The sequence below is a fragment of the Dermochelys coriacea genome, chromosome 7 (genome assembly GCF_009764565.3).
Source record: "Dermochelys coriacea isolate rDerCor1 chromosome 7, rDerCor1.pri.v4, whole genome shotgun sequence".
Lineage (NCBI taxonomy): Eukaryota > Metazoa > Chordata > Testudines > Dermochelyidae > Dermochelys > Dermochelys coriacea.
The window spans coordinates 54,613,395-54,634,596 of NC_050074.1; the positions used below are offsets into that span (position 1 = coordinate 54,613,395).

The 21,202-nt window shown below is 44.8% G+C and overlaps 1 protein-coding gene across 13 annotated transcripts in view; it reads right to left on the bottom strand.

Moving 5' to 3' along the window:
• The window catches only part of NDST2 (N-deacetylase and N-sulfotransferase 2), a 231,546-nt gene that overhangs the window by 165,578 nt on the left and 44,766 nt on the right, over positions 1-21,202 (bottom strand). For all 13 annotated transcript variants that reach the window (XM_043519651.1, XM_043519652.1, XM_043519650.1 and 10 more), the window contains exon 2: positions 18,963-19,042. The gene's annotated coding sequence lies outside the window, so the exon portion shown is untranslated. The remainder of the gene's footprint in view (positions 1-18,962; positions 19,043-21,202) is intronic.

Genomic DNA, 21,202 nt, shown 5'->3' on the forward strand with positions numbered 1-21,202 from the left:
GCGGGGGCAGCACGCTGAGCCTCCCAGGCCACTCACGCATCTAGGGGCTGCAGGGACCTGGCAGCCGCTTCCGGGCGCTGCGCAGAGCTAGGGCAGGCAGGGAGCCTGCCTTAGCCCCAGGCCACTGCTGCGCTGCTGACTGGACTTTTAATGGCCCAGTCGGCACTGCCACCAGGGTCCCTTTTTGACCAGGCATTCCGGTCGGAAACCAGACTCCTGGCAACCCTACCTAAGGGACCCTCCCTCCTCACTGGCTCCTGGAGCCCGAACATGAGCCCGAGTTAGCTGCCACAGGCCAGCTGCAGGTGTCTAATTGCAGTATAGACATACCCTTTAGTTCAGCCACACACACATATGGAGGTAATCCTGCCCCGTACACACACACTGACACCTCTCTCTTCCCTGAAAAGAGGCCTGAGGAGGCTGCACCCAAGGAACAGTAGTTCTTGGGAGGAAAGGGAGCTGCTCCTCTGCCCCCTGGAGTGCTCCTTAGGCCTGAAGAGAAGTCATTTGCTGAGTTGTTTGGGCATTTTGGGGAGGGGAGAGGGAAAGGGAACCAGCCCAGAGGCCAACTGTTGCTGCTTCTCCAGTTACTGGGGCAGGAGAGAGTAGGTGCAGAAGGGGTTAGCTGATCAGGCTAACTACAGCAGCAATTAAACCCAATGCTGTCTCCAAAGAGAGTCTCTGAAAAGGTGCCAGGGCCACCCAGGCCATGGATGGCAGGCAAGGCAATGCTACAGACCTGACAACAGAGGTGGAGCCAGGACCCAGCAGCCCCACTACTCCAGTTGTTTGTCTGAGCAGCGGAACTACTAAGTAGTGTCATGTGGGTCATTGCTTACCAGTGTGACTTCTGCCCTCGAAAAATCTCTTATTCCGTCTTCAACCGGTGGTTTCATAGAATCATTGGACTGGAAGGGACTTTGAAAGGCCATCTAGTCCAGTCCCCTGCACTCATGGCAGGACTTAGTATTATCTAGTTCAGTGGTTCTCAAAGCCGGTCCGCGGCTTGTTCAGGGAAAGCCCCTGGCGGGCCAGACCGGTTTGTTTACCTGCCACGTCCGCAGGTTCAGCGGTTCGCTGCTCCAGGCCAATGGGGGCTGTGGGAAGTGGTGCGGGCCAAGGGACATGCTGGCCACCCTTCCCACAGTCCCCATTGGCCTGGAGCGGCAAACGGCGGCCAGTGGGAGCCGCGATCAGCCGAACCTGTGGACGCGGCCCGCCAGGGGCTTTCCCTGAACAAGTGGCGGACCGGCTTTGAGAACCACTGATCTAGTTTACTCTCTTCATCATCAGAGCACTGGCAGCAGGTAGGAAAAAGGATGAAGAAATCTGTGGAGTTGATAGGGCAACAGACTGGGAGTCATGAGATCTGCCTGCTGACTTGCTGTGCAACATGGGCAAGATGGCAAACCTTTGTGCTTGAGTTTCAGTGTCTGAAAAATGGAGAGAACACTGCTTACTCTTGGCAACGGCTCTATAGCTCTAGGGTAAAAGGGCACTGTAACACATAGCGTTCTCTAAGGGATTGGTGAGGAAGAGACTTAACACTAGTTATGATCCCAATTTAGAACTTCTCCAACACCATGCTCATTTGTAAGGTTAAAGGCTCTCCAGGTTTCTTCTCAGAGAAAGTTGAAAATTCATCAGTTTGCTGAAGAAAAACATTATTTTCTATTCTGAAGTTCATAACTTCATCCAGGCCAAAGAGGATATTTAAAAAAAAAAAAAAAAACACAACAGGACAGAGAATCGTATTTATACAAAATCATGCCTACTGATGATCTCTGTCCATGTAACAGATTTTACCTGGTTGAAATGCCAAAGTCAGGAAGAATACAGAGGGAAAAGACAGACACTCCCCAACTATACACTTTAGGGCAAAGATTCAGCACACAAGCCAATGAAAATAAACATGTAAACCCTCTAATAGCATGTGAGGCTTTCAAAGGATATGTTAAATTATGTATGTCCAGGGATAAGAAAAATGGTCAAACAAATATGCTTAGAAAACTAACCGGAAGACCTTCAACCTAGTCTATATCCTGAAGAATTCTGAGGACAAGATGCTAGAAATCTCAAAGCAACTTGATTTAATCCTGACAACAAGGGCACAAATATCTCTAAGCTATGCATAACCAAATTTGTTTGAATGTGGAAATAATCTAGTTGAATATTAGACAGGCTGAGTTGACCCTATTACACAATCACATGTGTGGCCTCCATAAAAGAACACACACACACACACACCATTGAGTTCTTCCAAAAATGAGCCAGATGCTACGACAAATCAGTAGCTTCCTGGATTTATTCCATGTAATACAAATGTCACCAGAGCAGCAAGAACAATTTGACACAAGTATCTTTGAAGAAATCAACACTGATGTGTCAGATCTTCCACAACCCAGAAATCCTCTGTCACCTCCCCCCAAGGCCGGTAGGGCTGGGGCTGTTGGCTCCCAGGGCAGTGAGGATAAATTTAGGTTGGTCTATGTGCGTTTCAGTTACTGAAAAGGTTCTCCAAGCCAAATTAGGCCCTCTGACACCTGAGTCAACCCACCATCTCCACATGATGTCCTCAATTATGCCTGAACAGTACCTTTATCCTTTAACATGGCTGCACAGGTGTCAATGTGGATGGGATCTGGCTATTCAAACTGGTATAATCAGCAATAAAATGAAATTTAATACAGAATCCATAAATATGAAGGTCTCACTTTCAGTGTACAACTGAAATTTAAGCAATTTTGAACACAAGCTCAAGTCACTAGACAGTGCTGAAAGCATGGAACTATTTCAGGATTTCATATCAGCGTAAATAAATCAGAAGCAATAGTACTCAGTGTGAGCCACCCCCTGCCCCAGCCACTCCAGCCCACCCCCCAAAAACTACTTTGTTTATTGATTTTCCAGCCAAATGGTCACCTTGGGGTTTTAAATATCTGGAAATGAACCTGTCCCTGAAGATGAATAAAGTGATTTTGTTTAAATTTTATACCACTCTGCAGATACGAAGATAGGACTTCAAACAGATGACACAATTTACCTCTATTCCTTTTTGGAAGAGCTAAAAATAAAAATGCATATTCTCCCATACATTCTGGAATACTTACAGGTTTTACCTGTAATGATCCCAGCTAGCATAAAAAAGAACTAGACAAAAATATGGAAAAACTTCCACTGAAAAGGAACAAACAGATCATTTACAAAAATGCAGTGGTAAAATAAACTGGACATAATAAGCTCTTTGGGGCAGGGACAGTGCCCACCTCCATGTTTGTAAAGTGTTTAGCACAACAAGGCCACAACTGGAACCTCCAAGAGGTTTCATAAAGGGCCAGATGGATCTACCCTGAGGCCAGTATCCATTATCTTTCCAGTCTTTTCTTTCTGGGCCCTCTAGGAGCTGAGATTACAATGGTCCCTTCTAGCTTTAGAATCTGTGAAAAAGCTGGCCATACTGCTGTCTGGCCAGGTCCACTGAAGGGATTCTTTTCAAAATGCCTCTTAGCATGCAGTGTCCTGAAAGCACTGAACCTTAAGTACCACCTCCTGAAGCAGCATTCAAGTGATTCTCTGGTCTTAAACTGGCAGAACTAACTTCAACAGTTCCTTAACAGGTGCCTTCATGGGAGGATGACCCCCTTTCAGCCTGGGACTCCTCACCCAGCTTTAGCTCCAAGACAGACTTTGAGCCCACACTGCTCAGTGAGAAATGCCTGCTCAGGAGAAGGATTCCCAGGCTCACGTGTTGCCAATGCCTCTTGCAGCAGGAGTTCTGGAGAAGAGTTTTACAGAAGGCCTTGTCCAAATGCCCTTTCCCAAGGCATAAATAACATTCACTGTTCCGTCCATCTGAAGCAGGGAGCACAAAGGTGCAAGAAGATGATTTTTTAGCCCCATTATTTCAGCAGGATCTGTTATGCAGGGTAATCCTCCTGGCAACCATAATAAACTTCAACAAAAAGCCAAAACAGGAGCAACAAACACAGAACGTTTCCTAAAATATTCATTTCAGTCAAAGCCACACATTAAAACTACTCTTGAGGTTGCTACACAACACAGAAAAAGGGAGAGGAAAGATCTGCAATGTACTGCCTGGCAGACAGAACGGAACTGAGTGATAGTTAGAAGATGTGGAGTATTTATACCTGTGGAGAAACACACCAAATGCCCTGAAAGTTGGCTGGGCCTATAAGTCCTACAATGTGGGGACTACAATGTGTAGGGGAAATACAAATTACATATTATTTCTCACACGAAAAGGACTAAAAAAGAAAGGAAGGACAGGCTGATCTACTAATGCAAGTGGGACCTAACAGGCCTCTACCATCAACCCGGGCTGACAGTCTCCACAAGTTTTAAGCCAACCTTTGTTTTTACCTGGCTGCCTCCCTTCATCAGGCATCATGAAGAAGGGAGTAGGTGAAGTGAACAGCGCTGCTGACAGGATGACAGCTTTGTGAAGCTTTGACTGGAAGGTATAGGAGATCTGAATTTACCTGCATCCAGAGACATGTTGAATGGTACCTGTAGACTATTGCTGGCCTGCTTTTCTTCCTCTGGAGCTAAGATGAACCTCCTACCTTGGAAATGATAGTAGTACCTGCCTTGCTCTTCCTGGTGGAGAATTACAGGGGCACTGTGGGATCCCAACGATGGCTGAGGCCTCTAGGCGCTACCATAATAAAAGAAACAACTACAAACAGGGTCCTGGGCTCTACCAACCACTTGAGCATGAAGGGCTAGACCTGGTAGAAAAATATTTAAGAATATAACCAGCCAACACAGAAAAGACTGTTGTTTCTGGCTGGAAATAGGGCATGACAATGAGTGAGAGCTAAAGCTGCCTGTAAAGAAACAGTGACATCATGCCCCTCTACTAGCAGGAATAGACAGGGCTAGAGGAAAGTGATCCCATTTGTCTGCGCTGGCACAAGAAAAGTGGAGATGAATTTATAATTCACTCAACACTAGAACTTCACCCCAAAGCCAGAAGCTCCAGGGCCTGGTGCAGAACAGACAGTTTATGCTAGCCTCCTTCCTCCCTCAGTATGCTTTCAAACAAATCTCGGGGGGGAGGGGGGATGAATCTAATCAAATGTTTGTACTCTTCCACTGCACCGTGTGTATACGAGGGACGTACAGGGAGATGGGCTACAGCCTCACTTTCCAGAAAATAAAACCAACTCCTGACTTCAGTAGGGGCAGGGAAAGGAAAGAGGAAACTGGAGTTCTCCACTAACAATGTTCCTAGTGTCTGATTTCTAATGCTAAAAGCTGCTTGCCATGGGAGGAGGTGGGTGGAAGAGGAAAATGGTGAAATAAAGATATATTTCATGCTATTTCCTTCCAACAGACTCAGCATCTGCTTCTACCACGGACGTGTTTGTCAGAGATTCAGTCATTTTTGTATCACAGCTTTCTGTATATTACATTTTCAGCCTCCTGTGGGGCAGAACCACAAAAGAGCACATTGACAAACTGTAGCCCAACAGTTTTGCTGTTGAAGCATGCTCACAACTGGAGAAGTGGGCAATCTGTTGCCAACTAGGGTCCCACATCTATTTTCCAACTCTCCACAGTGCCAACCTTGCCAAAGTTTCAAATTATCTATTAATAACTGCAGGTTGAATGTTGTATAGAATGGCACCTTTGCCTCCTTTATCCGCCTACACAGGTGTCCCACATGGATGTCCAGACCATCACCTCTGTGTCCCCTTTCCTCTCTCCCATCACTACCCTCAGCACCTCTGCTTTTGCTCTTCAACCCCCTCACACACAGGTTACTTGAAAAAAACCTCACTGCTTCAAATAAAAGCAGCTGTTTCTCTGTCAAAATAGATAATGCTTGAAAATATGGTGCCATCTCCCCCATTTTTCAGGTTTAAGCCATTGATATCGCTATGGTAATTATCACGGCATCAAATATGTGGCTAGGAGTGCTTTACAAAAATACGAAAGTGCCAGAGGTAGAGACCAAAAAAAAAAAAGAATCAAGACAAAACTAGCTGGTTAGCATGGAAATATCAGAATCAGCAGGCTTTCGGTTTACACAAACTCCAAGAGCAATGCTGCCATAGGCTAGGGCCAAAGATGAAGCTGCCAGCACACCATCAAGACCAAAGCCAGGCAGCCAGCAGCTGCAATTCTCTGCCAGGCCTAAGTGCTGAAATCATTCATTCTTTTTCCAGTGGGATTTCAAATGCAGAACTGAAAAGCTAACAGAGAAAAGCAATTCAGTATTTCCCAGACCCCCAAATGTAAAGCCAGCCCAAAAGAAACAGGACAGAGAAATAACAGCTTTTGTTTCTTTAAGATTTAAAAATACTTAAAATAAGAGAGGCCCTTGCAGGCTATTCTGCTTATGTTTGAGTGTCAAAATATAGTAGCATATTCAATCACCTTTCCCTTCCTATCTGCCCCTCCTCCTCTTCCACATCACAAGCAAGCCAGAGTCAATTATTCTCAGCTTCTCAAGCGAACAAAGATTAAAAATCCTAGGGAAACATCAGCCATAGATCTCGGCTGGACAGCTAACAAGTCATAGCTTTAGCAACGCAACAAGCAGAGCAGTCATTACCACTGCAAGACAGAGAACTCATCCAAGCCCTTTATAAATTGAGTGAGGAGCTCTCCCCTCAAAGCTCTCCCCATACCTCATTTTGACATGCTGACTCAATTACAGCATACAGGAACCCCTAAGGGACAAACACAGCTTTCTGTTCACCTCCTTGAAGGCAGATACCCTCCCCCCCCACTCTGTGCTTTCCCAGAAACTTGTTTCACTCCACATTCTCCCTCCCTCTCTCTCTCTCTCTCTCTGCCTCTCATAACATTTGGTGCACCCCTTCTGCATGTCCTGGGCTTTCTTCACCTGTGGTGGCCTGAAGAATTAACAAGCACTGCATCTCAAACACCTTAGGTAAGACGCAGACTGTAGAAAGAGGTGTCATGTGATGCCAACAAAGTGAGGAGAAGAGAAAACACTCTCCATCAGGCCAGGAAGACACACTCCTCACCACAAGCAAAAATAAGGGGTGGGCAGTTTAAACAGAAGTTGAAGCCAAAAGATTCCTCCTTGAAAATTACAGAGCTTAAAACTAAGGTTACATGTTTCCCACTATGGATGACAATGACAAATGATAAAAAACAGGTACCATTTGATGGAGAGGAGCTACAATGGAAACTGGTGAAATGCCTCGCCTCCAGGTGCTGGACTGGCAGGCATTACTCCACTCTTTCAGGACTTAGCCTGAGGTACTCTGCATCTCCACTCCTCCTCACATTATCCATGCACAGCCAATTACTGGCTTTTTGCATTCAGACCCACCACTTGTGACTCAGAAGAGAATACACTACAAGATTCCTGTTTTAAAATTGATTTTATGCATGGATGATATTTAAGGCTACGGTTTTGTCATGGAGGTTGCAGAAGCCACAGAAGACCTCTGTGACTTCAGTCCTGGCGCCTGGGAGCTGCAGGGTCCCGCCACCTCCCACAGTGGCAGGGAGCTGTAAGGTACCCCCGCCGCTTGAGGCAGTTGGCCCCCAAGCTCTCAGCTGCCATGAGTCGCAGAGGTACCCCGCAGCTCCTCACCAGCCGCAGTGACATAGGGACCCCTTGCAGCTGCCCATTGCCGCGGCAATGGCAACATGGGGACCCCCCATAGCTCTCCTCTGCTGCTGGTGACAGGGGGACACTGGAACTCCGAGTCCCCACGGGTGGTGGGGGCCCCAGAGCTCCTAGCCACTCCGAAGCTGCCCAGTCCCTTCCCATTTTATCATGGATATTTTAGTAAAAGTCAGGGACAGGTCACAGGCTTCCGTGAATTTTTCTTTATCACCATGACCCGTCAGTGTCTTATACTAAAAACACCCATGACAAAATCTTAGCCCCAATGATATTCTGTTGACAGTCCAAAATCTGCCAGGATCAAATCCTTCCTTGCATGACAAGGCTGGCCGTTTTGGTGGGAGCTCTCTAAGATGGAGATATTACTACTACTAGAAGCAGATGTGCTTTTGATTTCTGATTTCCAAAATCAGAGATTACATGTTTTGGCATAGATTTACTCTGTGGGCCTGCAGGAGATAGCCTGAATGAATATGGAAGCGATGTGCGAGGAGTGAATGATTGAAAGATTTGGAACTCTGAATTATCACCATGGTGAGGAGGAACAGAACCAGTCACTAATTACAGAGGCCAAGAAGAAAGTAAGCTGGGGATTGGGGGGCGGGGGGGGGGTCTATGTATTTCAACCTGATGGTGCCCATTCCCAGATGCTTCAGTGGAATACAAGAAAGCCCAAAATGGGCAATTATGGAATCATCTGCCTCTAAGTGCAGTTTCTTTCTCAATGTCTCTGAGTTTGGCTCACGGTCTGCTGCATGAGGGTTTACATCCTCTCCAAACTTCGTAGTATTATGTTTATTTTTTTATCCTCTCTAATGTAACTGTGGAAGTTTCCAGTATCCATATAAAATGTCCAATCCTTTTCCGGATCCTACCAAGATCTCAGCCTTAGTGGTATCTTGTGGCAATAAATAGGCTAACTGTGCGTAGTGTAAAAGAAGGTTTCCTGTTAGTTTTAAATTTGCTGCTCTTTAGTCTAAGTGACTATCCCTTTGTTCTTACACCAAGAGAGAATGTAAACAGGAGTTTCTGATTTACCTCCTATGACACATGACCAGAAAGGTTAAGCATCATGCAGGATAAATTATCTAAATTCAACCCTTAAAGATATATTGGTAAAGGTTAACAATGTAGTCACAGTCCCTGTCTATGCTATATTTTGTTAATTCAGAGATCAAAAGAACATCTTAACGTTTAAATGAACTGTAAACATAGTGATATCACTGTATTCATCTCTCTTTGAAATGTATAGCAAATCATCTGCGAACAATGGAAAAACAGGCAATTGCCTTACGTTAATCTGTGTGAATAATTACCAGCGATGCTTAGGAAATGAGCATCTATTGTTCGCTGAGGGACTCCGAGCTGTCAAAGAAGGCCTGAAACCATATAAAGAATGGCTTGGGTCCTGATCCTGTCATCTCAGATCTGCTTGAGGTTTCATGCAGGGAAAGCCTAAGCCACAAGGACTGAGATCCCAGTTCTGACTGGATCGCCCTGAAATATAAACACTGGGCTATAACCTACAGACTTTTTCTGAAAGAACTCTTTGCATCTACAAAGCTCTCCATCTCTGCTATGAATCTGAATCTCAGTGAATTGAACTCATGTCTGTATGTATACTGATCTTTTAACCAATGCTCTCTCTCTCTTTTCCTTTTTAATAAATTTTAGTTTAGTTAATAAGAATTGACTGTAGCATGTATTTGGGTAAGATCTGGAATATTCATTAACCTGGGAGGTAATGTGTCTGATCCTTTGGGATTGGTAGAACTTTTTTATATGATGAATAAGATTTTCATTAATCCTCATTATATTTGACTTGGGTGTCTAGGTGGAGGCTTGAGGCTGGGTTACTTTAAGGCAGGGGTAGGCAAACTTTTTGGCCCGAGGGCCATATCTGGGAATAGAAATTGTATGGCAGGCCATGAATGCTCAAAATATTGGGGTTTGGGTGCAGGAGGGGGTAAGGGGCTCTGGTTGGGGGTGCAGGCTCTGGGGTGGGGCTGAGGAGTTTGGGGTGTAGGAGGATGCTCTGGGCTGGGACCAAGGGGTTCGGAGGATGGGAGGGGTGTCAAGGCTGGGGCAGAGGTACTCCTTTTCTTTTTGCGAATACAGACTAACACGGCTGCTACTCTGAAATTTGCCATTAATGTATGTAATTGATTCAATTTAATCAATTCTAGCTCTCATCTATATCTTTTTCCTTTTATGAATAAACCTTTAGATTTTAGATTCTAAAGGATTGGCAACAGCATGATTTGTGGGTAAGATCTGATTTGTATATTGACCTGGGTCTGGGACTTGGTCCTTTGGGATCAAGAGAACCTTTTTTCTTTTACTGGGGTATTGGTTTTCATAACCATTTGTCCCCATAACAAGTGGCACTGGTGGTGATACTGGGGAAACTGGAGTGCCTAAGGGAATTGCTTGTGTGACTTGTGGTTAGCCAGTGGGGTAAAACCAAAGTCTTCTCCATTTGGTTGGTTTGGTTTGCCTTGGTGTACCTAAAAACCCCAGCCTTGGGCTGTAACTGCCCTGCTTTAAGCAATTTGTCCTGAATTGGCACTCTCAGTTGGGTTCCACCAGAAGCAGCATCATTACAGGCATGAACAGTATTCTCCAATACTGCCTTTCAGGAGAGGAAAGAACAACAAAACCATGCTATGGAACTTGTACAAAAGATTCTCACCACTTTGGCATTAGCCACAATGGGAGCCCTACTGCAGACTGCCCTTTGACTCAAGCAGCCATTTATAGCACTGTCAATTAACCCTGCTCTGAGAGAGTCTAATAAACATGATGGTGTAAACAGCTGAAAGAACCAGAGTGCCCTCTACACAAAAGCTTCCACTAGATTAGCTGTGTCAATGGTAGCTTCAGTGGGGATTTTTCGGCAAAAAGTGCCCTACTGCAGATGGAACCAAAGAGACATCCGTAAAACAAATTAGTCAGGTTTTCATCTCACTTTCTGTGATACTGGGTGTGGCGCAGTGTGACACTTTCTTGGGGTATCCAGGATTGCAAGTCACCAGGTAACACCCCTAATTCAGAGAGAAACTCGCTTGTGCTTAATTGTGTGTCAGCTTCCTGATACCAGCAGCCTGTTCAGCACCCAAACAATCTCCTCAGGGCTCTGCCAGCCCTTACTTTGTGTTGCAGTTTAACAATAGGTGCACCCCAGCCCCCCTAAAGCGTTCCCCTGCAGTATCTAGATCTTAACTGCTGGACACTCATTGAAATTACCTGGGAAGCTGTCCTTAAAGAAACAATACACACACCAGCTTGTTTGATTCAACTGAGGATCAGCTCCAAAAGAACATCACAGCACTGAAATATAATTATATTGAAAACAATCATAAGGCTAAAGATTTAAGAGCTAGTGATGAAGGATAACAATGGAAACAGAAAACAAAAAGCGTACCACTCTTCCTATAGTATAAACTTTACTTTAACAGGCTAATCCCTTGGCTAAAGCAGTTGGATAGGGGGTGGGGTCCTGGGGGGGGGGCGGTTAGGGTCAGGGGGGTCCCGGGAGGGGGCGGTCAGGGGACAAGAAGCAGGGGGGGTTGGATGGGTGGGGGGTTCTGAGGGGGGTGGAATATGGGAGGGGGCAGATAGGGGGCAGGGCCAAGGCTGTTTAGGGAGGCACAGCCCTCCCTACCCAGCCCTCCATACAGTTTCGGATCTCCGATGTGGCCCTCAGGCCAAAAAGTTTGCCCACCCCTGATTTATCAGGATCTGAATTGTATTTCTGAGATGGGGAGAGGACATGAGAGAAGCATATGTGTAGTTACTGGAAATGGAACTTTCTGTCCCTGAGACTGGCAAACTTTGGCCTCTTTACTCTAATCCAATTCTCAATAGGGAATGAAACAGAAACCTCAGGATGGAATACTGTAACTGGTCCACTTTGCGGTGAGAGGGCTGGGATGAATGTGGGCTTGGGGCAATAGAATTTTATAAAGCTCCCTATTAGACTCCAGAGAGGATATAAGAGCAGATGGGATCAGGACCCTGAATCAATGAAAATCTGCAAGCAGAAGGCTCATGGAAGCACCTGGATCTATAAACATTTGTAAGCACTGCTTTCCTGGAATAGTCAGAAGGATATCTGCAATTATTGACCTACCACAACATCTGCAAATCCCATCCACTATGCCAGAGGACAATATGTATTTGGAAAGACCTTCTTGGCAGCATCACTTGGACATCAGACGCGGAACACTGAAGAAACAGAGCATATCTGGACATTGATGAAATGGGAGAAGAACATTATAGATGCTAGCACCTTCTCAAACAGCTACCAGCAATTCTGCAAACCAGTACTAAATTCAGAGATTAGGAGATTTCATGATTTGCGTTTCAACTCAAAGAGACAGCGAAGTTAATGCTTCTTTGGGCCTCCCCAATAAAAGGGCACTGTGACAAAGTGTTCCCTCTAATTTTTCCCATGCATGTGCAAAATGAATTGTGTTATATGCACCAATATGGATGTGATGTATGACACATCACCTCCATATTGGTGCACATAACACAATTCATGTAGCAGGGGTGGGGCCAGAGGTTCGAAGTGTAGGAGGGGGCTCAGGGCTGGAACAGAGGGTTGGAGTGCAGGGGGGGCATGGGCTCTGAGGTGGGGCTGGGGATGAAGGGTTTGGGGTGCAGGCTGCCCTGGAGCTACCATGGGGAGAGGACTCCCCGCAGCTCTCTCTCTCTCCGCAGCAGCACCTGGGCCGGGGGGGAAGGAGGGGGAAAGAGGTACACCTGGGCCGGACTGGGTTGGGACTGGAGGAGGGATGCCTCACCCCCAGTCGCAGCAGGCCTGTCCGCAGTCCAGGCCACCGATGATGGTCCGCGGCTTTAGGCTCCCCATCACTGGCGGCCAGAAGGAGATGCAGTGGCTGTGGGCTCCTTTCCCGGCCCCCTGTCACTGGCAAGCAGCTAGCAGCTGCTGCCTCCCGGTGACGGAGAGCGGGGGCGGAGAGATGAGCCCTCAGCCAGCTGGCTGAGAGGCAGGCCTAGAGAAGCACAGGGGAGGGACTAGAGAGGAGAGGGGCCACAGCGCAAGTGAAGTGGAGTGCTGGGACGGGCCAGCGGTGTCCTTGCTGAGCGTGGGCCTGCCACCATTATAAAGCCTGTACTGTCCAGGGCTGGGGGAGGGGCATCTCTCCCCTCTGCAACCCTGAGCACCTGCACAGAGTTTAATAGGCTGCTGCACAGCTGCACATCTTAGAGGGAACTTAGACTATGAGATCTAGAAAGAAGCAAAAGGTTGTCTTTAATCTGTCCCTTGAATTCCAGTAGGAATGCCCACTGGAATGGTTAATTTAAGGCCTGAAATTGATGCTTTTTCCCCCACCCTGAACAGTCCTACTCAGGATACTTGGGGTGGGGGGGAATTCAAACAAATGGACATCATTTGTTATAAAAGTATATGATATTTGCTTATTCTGGCTTCTTGGCCCTATTAATAATCTCATGAGTTTAACTATGAGTTTGGTGGAAATGGGAGAAGGAGGAAGGATCTTATCACCAAGCACAGGGTAGAAAACAGAAGCTAATTATTACTTCCCTTACCTTATAAATTATTATATGATATTCCAAATTGAAAGAGACTCCTTGATGTACATGCCCAAATTCATAGGTACAACTCCTGGAGAGATGCCCTTAAAAGGTAACCAAGCTACCATATGCATTATAATCCAGATATAATTGTAGGTTAGTTAAGTACTCAGTCATTACCTGCAGGGGACTGAATCTTCTCCAAACACACTAACATTTTTAAAACAAGGCATCAATGAGACAAACAGGGTTAAGATGTTTTCAGTGTTGTTGTAGCCATGTTGGTCCCAGGATATTAGAGAGACAAGGTGTGTGAGGTAATATCTTTTATTGGACCAACTTCTGCAGGCAAAAGAGACAAGCTTTTGAGTTACACAGAGCTCTTCTCAGGTGAACATTTATTTCCTTGGGCAGCAGATAATGCTCTTCAGCTGCACAACAATACTACTGTAAATGAAACGCACCACATCCCACTGATTCCGTACTGCTTAAGTGACAACAATTGCATTGGTTGTCACCAAACCCAGCTCGCTGTTAGGGGCTTTCATACACTTATAGCCACAATGTTCAAAACCACCATGGGGACCTGGTTCCCCATTCTGCAACAGTACATCCCAGCCACTTCAAATATCAAACTTGCTTGATGGTGGATGGAAGCCTGCTTTGGAGAAAATGAACAATTATACATGAAAACAACAAAGGCAGTTACCAGCTAAATATATATTTGGAACCATAACAGGTCATTGCATGGGTGCCACTTGTGCTCCTGATACTTGGCATACATAAACTGATTACTAGCTGCCTTGCTGACAAATTAGCACCTGTCAATGTACCCCATGATTCCTGTATGTCCTCAGAAAATCTGTAACATTATCTATTTGGCACTAAACTTATGAAATACAGGCTCACTGATATTTCTTTGGTTTCTGAATAAATGAGGTCTGACGGAACTTGACAATAACAAAGGAGTATCACAGATCTCTCCTCCTTCTGCTCTTTTCTTTGACTTTGCCTTCTCTAACAAAAACATAGCTATGTGTGTATATAGTGTGTATTTTACAAACGCATGCACGCAAAAAATTTCAAAACAAAACTCTCCACTACACACAGTTCTCCCCCAGGGAAATGATGAGGGAACAAACATGTGACAAACATTAGTCACATTGCTTAATGCACTATTGGAAAGAGCTCAGGTACTATGGTGAGGGGTACAGTGTGAGAATCTATATAAAACAGAATAGAATGCAATGGAACATATGATTGCCTGATCCTTCATGCTCCTGAGTAAGGGACTGCATGCATCATCTTGGTTAGCAAGGACAGCACCTCTTGGCACTTTTACACACCCTAACACACATTCACGCTTCTTCTTCGTGGGATTTCTCCCCTCCTTCCTCCAGTTAAAGGGAAACTCCTCCTCTCCTAGACAATTCAGGGGAAACTGAATAGCAAATTCCATTAACTTGAACTCTGAGACAGTAACTCAGCTACTATGAGTCATTGACAGCTGGGAACAATCCCACCAGCTTTGGAGAGATGCCATACTCAGTGCAGAAGCCGCCCCCTTCCACATCAGTCCACAAAAGCTACCAAATCTGAAAGGAATCACAAGGATGCTACTGCTCGCTAGAGAGGGAGGGGCAACCCTACTGAAAGAATCCGAGCAAAAGAAGGGCCTGCTTCAGGCAAGCTTCTGAGCCGAAAAGCACTTTATGTTCAGCGTCATTGTTTCTGAAATGGTCTGACCTGTGCACTGCAACCTCGGTTTCTGGTTTGAAAAGGGGGCTTAGCAAGTTTTCCTGTAGAGAAGTGTTATATAATTACCAAGCCTCACGCAACCACCTCTCTGGTATGTGGAAGAAGAAATGTACTCTTGTGCATCCATCAGTGTATGTACTCTGGTGCCTTACTGGCAGAATTCACACTCTCAGCAACAGAGATCAACAGATTCCCTCAATCCACAAACACACAATGGTCAAGAATGAAAGCACTAACAGGTAGATACTAAAGAACAAAAGCAGTCAGACATTAGCTTCTTTCCATCTCTAAAATTATCTCCCTGAGTCACAAAGGTGGTTTGCCATAAGAAACTTTCCTGAACCCAGCCCTACTGAAACTCTTCGCTGGCTTCTTCTCCTGCATCCATTTCAAACTCTTTATCCTCCGCTTCAGGGCCCTCTCCAATCAACTCTCCCAGCATCTCAGCTCTCATTTACCTCTCACTCACCCTACCACACCACTCCCTTTTCTCCTTAAAGCAAGGCTCTGAAACTTAACTAAAAATAGCACCTGCATGACCAGCAGACCTGCTCCATGTGTGTATTCCAAGCCCTATCTGCTTGCTTTACTACCATTAGCTATGCAAACCCAACACAGCTAGGAGAGGGGCACTGAATTCCTTTCTTCTCACACACCAGACTTGCTTGCTGAGGTTTAGTCAGTTACACAGATATCACTGAAGGCACAGTATTTTATTAACAACAGTGAGGAAGCACGATGAGGAAAGAAACCAGCTTGACTTTCTGATCTCAGGTTAACTCTCCAAGTTTAGAAAGGTTTCAGAGTAGCAGCCGTGTTAGTCTGTATTCGCAAAAAGAAAAGGAGTACTTGTGGCACCTTAGAGACTAACAAATTTATTAGAGCATAAGCTCTTTTCACTTGTCATCCAAGCACATCTGAGATGGAGTTATTAAGAAAGAATAAACATGGAATCACAAGTTCCCCTTTTTTTGCAGTCACTTTCAAGGGTACAACCACAAAAAGGTAAAGGTCCTCAATATCTTCCTCCCATTAGCACCTTTGTTCGCTCTTAGGTCCTGATCTACACAAGGGAATTTAGAAAAGAAGTTCAGACAGACGCTACACCAATTCAACTGCACTGGTTGGAGCCTCACAACATTTAGCTGACAGTGATAAAATGCCAGAAGCTGCCACAGCCGTGTGTGCACTAAAACTCCCAGCAGCTCTACCACTGGTACAGCTAAGCCAATAGTAGCTCTGATGGGACATTCCCCTCCCTCCTCCCCCCATTTTTTCCCCTTATGAAGACTAGATCTAGGCCTTTTTTCAAGCCAACCCCTTACACACAGAACCACTGCCCCTACCTGTGCACCAATCACTCTTTGGTCCTCCAAATCCATTTTTGCAAACCCTTCTTTCATTGCCCCCCTCACAGCTGTTCCCCACATCCTCTAGCATGGAAACATTCCAACCACAGATGCCATAAGTAATTTGTTCCCTGTTGTTGTAACAAATCTCGCTTTTGGGACTGTGACATATAGTTGTATCTACTTTACATGTTACATCAACTACAACATTTGGTTTAATGTTACTTTATGAGGGAACTGCAGGTTTTCTATTTAGGAAGACTTCCTGGATGGGGAGGGGAGGGGAATTAAAGAATATTAAAAGATCTGGCTAAAAGATCAACTAGGAATGTTTGTGCATGCACAAAGATAGGAAGGGATTCTTTTTACAGCTAGTTCACACCACCCAAGACTTCAAAAGACATACTTTGAAGTTTAAAAAAAGACCTTTAAAAGATGCAAAAGGAGATTTAAAAATGCTATGCAGTTGGATACTGAACTCCATTAAATATTTCTGTAAACTGGAACATACAATGGTAACTGTGCATTAGAGAGAGGAATGATGCAACAGGTAAAATGTTTGTAAGGCTTTCTGACATCTATATACATGCCTTTAGAAGTAGCACGAACAGGCTACACAAGACATCAGATCAAGAGCTAAAAGAGTGGTCAGAGCACTGATTTTGAGAGCCAAATGGACCCACAGACAGACTGAGCTACAGTGAGAACAGCTTCTAAATATGCATGGGTAACCTCTACCAACCTGTAACTATTTAACCAAGTTTAACAACCCAACTGTGAGATATTCATAGCTTGCAACTAGGTCAGAATACATTTAAATACAGGTTTCTCACATTTTAAAAAATGCATTTTACTAATAGTTTTACAGAAAACTATAATACTCAACACAGTACTACGGTTTTTTGATTAAAAACTTTGGCTAAGAGGAAAAAAGAACAAAGGCAATAATAAAAACATAGTGAGAGGTTTAAAGTGAAGTATGCTACAACTCATCAAGAACTAGAGGCAAAACTTTCAGACTCCCTGGACTACATAGCACTTGCTTCCAATCGTAGAAGGTTCTGAGATATTGGACTTTACAATCACAATATTATTATGTAATGAAAAGGTATTTTAAGTAATTGTTTATACATTTCTAAAACAGTTATAATTTCTCTCCCCATCCAAAACCTAAAGTGTTGCACTCATGGCACTAAGACAGACTGGCTTTACAGGTTGAGGGACAATACCAATATTTTTTTTTTTAACTCAAAAACATTCGGAAAGCAGATTTTCTGTCAAGTATCAGGCACATAGAGAACATCTGATGGCATAAAGATTTTATCATCACTATTTTGGGATGGTTTCAGAGTAGCAGCCGTGTTAGTCTGTATTCGCAAAAAGAAAAGGAGTACTTGTGGCACCTTAGAGACTAACAAATTTATTAGAGCATAAGCTTTCGTGAGCTACAGCTCACTTCATCGGATGCATTTGAAGTGAGCTGTAGCTCACGAAAGCTTATGCTCTAATAAATTTGTTAGTCTCTAAGGTGCCACAAGTACTCCTTTTCTTTTGGGATGATCTGCAACCATTACTCGTGGCTTGGCTACTTGTGAGTAATGTAGCCAGCCCAAACACATGCCAATGCATTCTTTACACCACATCACATAATATATTGACTTTCATCCGGTTTTCTCTGAAGCACTGATAGTATTCCTCATGTATGCATTTCATCTGTGTGCAGCCAAGGCACAATCCTGTTTCACAATTACAGAATACTATCGTGCTTTCAAACTTCTCTTTAGAATTAGTCCCTGCACTGGTTTAACCTACTCATTTTCAAAAAGATCTGTTCAAAAAAAACACTCCTCCACAGCAGCAATACCCATCCCTCTGGTACCTCCCAATATTTCCTTGCCTGGAATTGAGGCTTTACAGAAATCACCGCTCACGAACTACTGGCACCTTCTGGTAACACAGCAATGGGAGGTTTCAGAGTAGAAGCCATGTTAGTCTGTATCCGCAAAAAGAACAGGAGTACTTGTGGCACCTTAGAGACTAACAAATTTATTTGAGCATAAGCTTTCGTGAGCTACAGCTCACTTCATCGGATGCATGTGAGTCTCAGCCCCCATCTCATACCTGTCCCCACATTCCCTTCACAAAAGCATATTACTTCTTTTCCTTGCAAGTAAAGGCATAAATATGTCGGCTTTGCTCAGACAGCACCCAACACTTCACACACGTAAGCAGGTTTGTGTAGAAACACACACCACTTTTTGAAGCGCTCATCTCAGCCACACCCTGCAGTGATGGTCTTTGGTTAACAACTGTACAAATACCAGCAAGTTAGTATTGTAATTAATACTCATTTTCAGGTCAAAGCAATTTTTGTTGCCCTAACTCCTGCCTTCCTGCCCTGCGTGTGTGAGGAGAACGGTGCTTACTTTTCAGCTTCACCCTTCTGCAGTGCTGCAAAATGCCATGCCATCCACGCTGAACCAAAATTTAACAGCACTTTGATGTTCGACACTTAAGATTTTATGAGCTGGTAGATTAGATTCTCTCCGCTGAGAGCTTAGTTACAGTTAAAGGTGACAGGTATGGCAAGTCTAAATTTATCAGTCCCTCAGAATGTAAATCTACATCAAAGAGGATGGAGGTTAAGCTCTTACCTTTTCAGCAGCACCTTTGTTCAGCAGCCAGCACACAGAGCAAAAACCAACAATGCTTGGCTTGTAATCACTCCCTGCAGCTGGAAAGAAAGGAAAATGGGGTCTGGATTAGAGACTTGCAGGAGAGGAAGATCAGAGCCTAAATAGGATGCTTCATTTCATAGGAGTTTCAAGATAATCACAGACAATGTTCGGAGAACACTCAGTTTGCGGGGGGGGGGGGGGATTCCCAACAGTACTGAAATAGCCAACAAGGCGCTGCACCTCTGATTGTTCCTGGATGGGGGCAACTAAGTGCAGGAAAGGCAATAACAACATTTAACACACGGCATGAACCATGTCAAAATAGAACCAGAGAAGGGAATGAAAAAAACAGAGGGGTGTCTGGCTTGCCATGGTCTTTCTGGATCTGAAAGTCAAAGTCCAGAGGCGTCTTCATATGAAGGTCACAGTCCTGAGAAATCTGAAGTACATTTCACAGAGAGACCTTTCTTCCTAATGTAGAGTAATTCTACAATTCATATTGGCAATTCATATGTCACAGCATTCTATCACGGAGCTCAGACTGCAGCTGTAGGTCCTTATGTAGACAGTCTCCATGTATAGAAATGCAATGTACTACTATAAACCAACTCTTTATTAATGCTGTTTGAAATGTGAGGTACAAATTTTCTAGTCTTATATAGGAAAACCCCAGAAGTGGGACTTTTCCCAAATTCTTTGCATAATCTCCTCAAATTAATACCAGGGCTGCCTGAAAGTGAATGCCAGTCAGCCAGCCAATGACAACTTTTCCTTTCACAAGCCTGTAGCCAGTGATCCACGTAACTGTTCCACACAGAGCTCAGGCTGGGCTCTCTGTCACAACCCCATTTATCACAAGAGACTGTCAGTCAGTCATCTGTCAATTTGCCCAGAAAAGCAGCAGCTCAATCTGCCTGGCAACAAGAACACGTTTCACCACTTCCCTTATCACACAAACCAAACACTGGAGTTCAGGGCCACCCTACCTTCTCTCAGCAGCAGATACACTGACCTTTTGGCTGCAATTTTACCGCATGCTTTGGGACATTAAACAAAAAAACATCTCCCACACCTCCTCTTGTTTTAAAAAGTTTTGCTATTATTCAGGTTGTCTAGTCCAGGGGTTCTCAGAACAAATTTTTGGTGGCCTCAGAGTGCGGTCACCAACTCTTGCTGGTGGCTGCGTTGACAATTTTTCCTAAAATACTTAATTAACTTTAGGAAAAACAAATAAATATGCACATATACGTGTCCAAATCATTGTAATTTATTTGTGTAGGGTTTTTTTTTCCAGACTCAGTAATAATAATAATTTACAGTTGTCTCTTTTCTTTACTGGACCTAAACAGACTAGAAACACAAATAAGGCACTTTGCATGTTTTTGTCTTTTATTGTTGTTTCTTTTGCTTTTTGGTTGTGCTTTTTTTCCCCTTGAGATTTAAGTCTTTTGCTGTGAAAAGTGATATTTGTATGTTTGTTAATATCAATTTTCACAGCTGACTTACTCACCCCAGCAAGCCCTGGGCAAATTAAGCCTGGAAAGGGAGGTGGACAGGGAGGCAGCGGGGCCCAGGGACAATGGCAGGGGTGGTGAGCCTGGGGCCAGAACCTGGAACCAGAGCCTGCCACCATGTGGATGGAGCCCCATGGTCTAAGCCTGCCTCCCTTTACCCCGAGAAAGTGGGGAATTCATCAGTTGCCTGCACTTTCAGCGTTTGAGTCTCTGGAGGGAGGCAGGGCCCAACTGCTGCTGGCAGCCTTGCGAAAGGGGCCACTGCTTTGCATCCCCCCCATCACAGTCCAGATGGCTGTGGCCGCAAGAAAAGGCCCTGGTGGCCGCATGCAGCCACGGTGGCCACATTTGAGAAACACTGGTCTAATCACTTAGATTCATAGATTCATAGATACTAAGGTCAGAAGGGACCATGGACCATGTCAACACTATCACTTATGTGGGCAAAACTTACGTCACTCAGAGGTATGAAAAAAACATACACCCCAAGTGACATATGTTTCACCGGCATACATGGTAGTGTGCACAGTGCTATGTCAGTGGCCAAGCTTCTCTCACCGCTCATTGGGGTGGTTTAATTAGGTCAATGGAAGAGCTCTCTTCCGTCAGCATAGAAAATCTACACGAGAGATCTTACAGCAGCGCAGCTGCATCGGTACAGCTGCGCTGCTGTAAGCGCTCTAGTGTAGACATAGCCTCAAA